Here is a 4,482-nt window from a genome sequence, read left to right on the forward strand (position 1 = left end):
TGAATTGTGTCTCAAAGGGCAAATGGACTGTGTGAGTGTGGCCAGCCCAGGGTGCTCCTGAACCCCTGTCCTCGGCCACTGCAGCTGTGTGCCCTGTGAGGTGACCACAGTGGAGGGTTGTGCCATGGCAGACTCAGAGCCTTCTTCTCTTCTAGTCATAAGGATGCGGGACATTGTGGTTTAGAAAAGAGATCTTAGCCTTTTCACTGGGCCACTGTCTGGTGGTATGGGAACTCATGCCAAAATCCAGCCAGCATTTGACCCCTCCTCTGTTCTCCCCTCCCTGGGGTCCTGTTGGTTCTTTCAGAAGTTACAGCTGTCCGCCCCGCCTCCCCCCTCCCCACCCCACCCCCGGCCCAGGTTGGAAATCTGAAAACCAGTTTCTCCTCAATGTCTCTCGCACTTGACCGTTTTTCCATTCTCAATGCCAATTCCAAGTTTCATTGCCTCAGGCCTGAACTGTTGTAATCGAGTCCTAATGCTATTGCCTGGCCTGAGATGCCCGATCTCAGATGTGAACTGGAGTCCAAATTCAAACATCACCTTCTCTGAGGGGCCTCTCAGACCCTAGGAGCAGGCCATCCTGCTGACCCAACCGCCACCCTCAGGGGTTACAGAAGGAACAATCCAGGGGTAGCACAGGGCCAGGGCATGTCACCATCTTACGTTCAGCCTGTCTCTTTACCTGTCAAACAGGATAAACAGCAAGACTGCGGTGAGAAGTCAAAGGATGTAAGTAGAAAAAGCTACTGCAGGGCTCCCAAATAAAACGGAAATCCATTATTTCCATACATTTAAAAATATTTTTTAAATTGTTGATTTTAAGCAATTTCTAAAATATTTAAATTTAAGCAATTTCTAAAATGACCACACACTTATTTCTACTTAGATAAGCAAAAAGAAGCAAGTAGAAATCACCATAATCCTAGCAGCCATTGATTTAACCTTCTGATCTAGTTTCTGTTCTGTTTTATTTGGTTAGCATTGTTCCAAAAACCATTTTTCATGTCCTTAAGAAAGGTTGGTAAAGATAATTTTTTTAAAATAGAAGCATATTATCCAACTGACTAAGCCATAGTTTACTTAGTTTTCCATTGCTCCACATTTAGGATTTCTTTTTTTCAAATTTTATTTTAAACAATGTTGCAATGAATATTTTTGTTCATCAATCTTTGGCCATGTTTCTCAATAGCCCTTTAGGATCATTACAGCAAGTACATTCTCGAGTGCTTTCAAGCACTTACTGCACTGAATCCTCCTAACAATGCTATAAGGTAGGTATTTTCACTCCCATTTCACAGATGACAAAACTGAAGCACAAATAAGTAAGTACCGTGCTGACCGACACACTCAAAGCCATGATAGTGGAGCCAAAATGTAACCTGGCCAGCCTGACTCCAAAGCTCATACTCTCAGGCATGGCCTTTTAGGGCTCTCGGTATTATTGCCACATGACTTTCCAGGAAGGTTGTTTCAGCCTCCACTCCACCAGCAGCGTAAGAGTGTCCGTCACTCTTATTACTCTCCTTTCAAGCAATTGCCAGGCACATGCATTCCCCCTCCTTTGAGCTGTCTCGGCTTGTATCTCTCAGGGAAGGTTGCCATGAACCACCAATTAGTCCAGCTGAACTTCCCAGTGGTGGGCAAAATGGTGATGTGCCCCAAATGTGGCCACATTCACCCCATGCTGATGTGAGAATGGCCTGAACCAGTGGTTCTCAACCTGTGGGTCGCGACCCCTTCACAGGGGTCGCCTAAGACCATCGGAAAACACATATATTTACATATTGTTTTTGTGATTAATCACTATGCTTTAATTATGTTCAATTTGTAACAATGAAATTGGGGTCACCACAACATGAGGAACTGTATTAAAGGGCCGCGGCATTAGGAAGGTTGAGAACCACTCTATAGTGCCAAACACTATAAAACAATGCTTTTTATACTGGAGACCGAGCACTCTAGGTCAGCCTATTAGTGCAGAGTCTAACAGCACCTTCATCTGAAGTCTATGCATGCAGCGGGGGCCAACATGGGGCCCCCAGAGCTCAAAACCACAGCCTCTTATTTTCCACTGTCAGATGGCTTCTGTTAGGAGTGATATCCAGTCACACCTATGTTTGTTTGTTTTTAAGAGTCAGACATTACTTGCAGGTTTTTTTTCTTTCTTTTTAAAATTAACCCTTACATATGTCCATCAAAACATTTCATGCATGCAAAAAAAAGTTTTCAGAATGGGTGCTTGGAAGGGGCAATATGAAAGTAATTGGAAATAAAAACCTTGGTTGATTAAAAGGAATTACATTTTAAGGTCTAGCCTCCTAAGCCTGCAATCCAGGAGGAATTTGTAGAATTTTCTCTCCCAGAAGTGGGCCCTCCTTCCCTTTTTTATTGCCCAGGTCAGCTCTTCCCCTCAGGCCTTACCTTCAATAAAGAGCTCCCTTTTTTCACATTTTGATAACATTTATAGATTGCTCACTTAATCCGAGTCAGCCTTGCATTTTTATTTGAATGTGACCTGAGCTTCTGTTTTCCACTATTTTCACTGTCCAGGGCACCAGGGCTAAAGGTCACTCTTCTTTTTATCCCTTTTGTGGCAAGGTGGCGATATGCCATGGAAGTTGCCCAGAGTTGATCAGTAACTAGGTGAAAAATAAATAAATTTGGAATAATTCATAAAGTAAGCAGATTAGGATGGTTTAAATAACAACATACATTTTTGTAAAAGTACTTTAAGGCTTTTAAATGCCTCTCATTCAGTCTCATTTGTACCTCAGAATAACCCACAGAGGAAGCTGGTGTGGAGAGGTTAAGAGATTTTTTTTTTGACACCCAAATCCTCTTGCTCTAATGCAGCCGTGGGCAAACTACATCCCACGGGCCGGATCCGGCCCGTTTGAAATGAATAAAACTAAAAAAAGAAGACCATACCCTTTTATGTAAAGATGTTTACTTTGAATTTATATTAGTTCACACAAACACTCCATCCATGCTTTTGTTCCGGCCCTCCGGTCCAGTTTAAGAACCCATTGTGGCCCTTGAGTCAAAAAGTTTGCCCACCCCTGCAGTCTAATGCTTCTATTATTTCCATTATAGTTGATGCTGAAACCTATATATATAGAAGGCTAATATGGTGTCAGTCCAGGTAATGACATCAAGTAGCAACGCATGGCTTCCTCTCCCTAGTGACGACTAGCCTCCTTGCAGTTTCTTCAGCCCAGGGACACGACTAGCTTTATAGCCAGGTAAAAACATTTTCACTTTAATCAAATGTCTATGAAGCATTTTCCCATGCCTCATCTTGTTTAATCCTCACATAAGTCCTGGAATAGGTAGATAGGAGACTCGGTGGAATCCTGTTTTCTTTTCATTAGCCAGAAAACAGAGATTTATAAAACTTAGAAACTTGACCTGACTGAAAAGAAGTAAGAAATGGTGGACCTTGAAAATGACTTCAGGTTTTCTCACTGCAGAATATAGTCAGACACGGCTGCAGTTAAATATTTTATCCTTTGTTCTCACTGTGTGATCGACAATAATAATCTGCTTTGCGTTGATATGTACTGCTGTGTTGCTGACAATTACCTCAAAGAGAAGTTGGGGTGCTTCACGGGGCTGGAAAAAGTTTAGCTACATCAGAAAGCAGGTCTAGTTAAGCAAGTTTATTCTATATCTATAAAAGGCTAAGCTGACTCGCGCATGCACGATACATATAAAGCCCTCACTGGTGCCAATTGCACACGTGTGTTTCCATCTGTCATTGTTGATTGTGAATTTGGTTGACACTTCTATTATAGAGAAAGGGCGAATAGCAATATTAAAATATTTCTTCTAATTAATTTCCTTTCAATGTGCACAAATTCATGCACTGGGCCACTGCTACAAATATAAGATTAAATCTGGAGTTGGCCTCCTCCCATAAAACATCCTCACCAGCAGAGAGCGCTAGAACATGTTTGGGTCTTGCTGGCCCAATCACTTTAAGAACTAGGTTACCCTGGGGAAATTACTTAATTTTTCTGAGCCTCCTCTGTAAACTATTGATGTAATGCACCCCATCTACAGGGTGGTCATGGGATTAGAAATATTCTGTGGCTGCCACACAGTAGGTGAACAGTAAATCATACCTGCAGTATCCCTATAAGAGGATCACATGAGCAGTGTGGAGGTAAAGTAGATATTGATTCTTATTTGATGATTTAATAAATATTTTAAATTAGTTTGCACATTTGGCATTTAAAATAGGCAGAGTTAGCCCTAACCAGTTTGGCTCAGTGGATAGAGCGTTGGCCTGTGGACTGAAGGGTCCCGGGTTCGATTCCAGTCAAGGCCATGTGCCTTGGTTGTGGGCACATCCCCAATAGGGGGTGTGCAGGAGGCAGCTGATCAATGTTTCTCTCTCATCGATGTTTCTAACTCTCTGTCCCTCTCCATTCCTCTCTGTAAAAAACCAATAAAATATATTTAAAAAATAAATAAATA

The 4,482-nt window shown here is 42.1% G+C and overlaps 1 long non-coding RNA gene across 1 annotated transcript in view; it reads right to left on the reverse strand.

The window, feature by feature from the left end:
* Positions 1 to 361: 361 nt before the first annotated feature.
* LOC102770904 overlaps positions 362 to 4,482 on the reverse strand; it is a 6,655-nt gene continuing 2,534 nt past the window's right edge. Inside the window, exons 2-3 of the long non-coding RNA XR_436191.1 lie at positions 2,425 to 2,642; positions 362 to 685 (exon numbers count right to left, since the gene is read on the reverse strand). This is a non-coding gene — a long non-coding RNA (uncharacterized LOC102770904). The remainder of the gene's footprint in view (positions 686 to 2,424; positions 2,643 to 4,482) is intronic.

The sequence above is a fragment of the Myotis davidii genome, unplaced genomic scaffold (assembly GCF_000327345.1).
Source record: "Myotis davidii unplaced genomic scaffold, ASM32734v1 scaffold1467, whole genome shotgun sequence".
Taxonomy (NCBI): Eukaryota; Metazoa; Chordata; class Mammalia; order Chiroptera; family Vespertilionidae; genus Myotis; species Myotis davidii.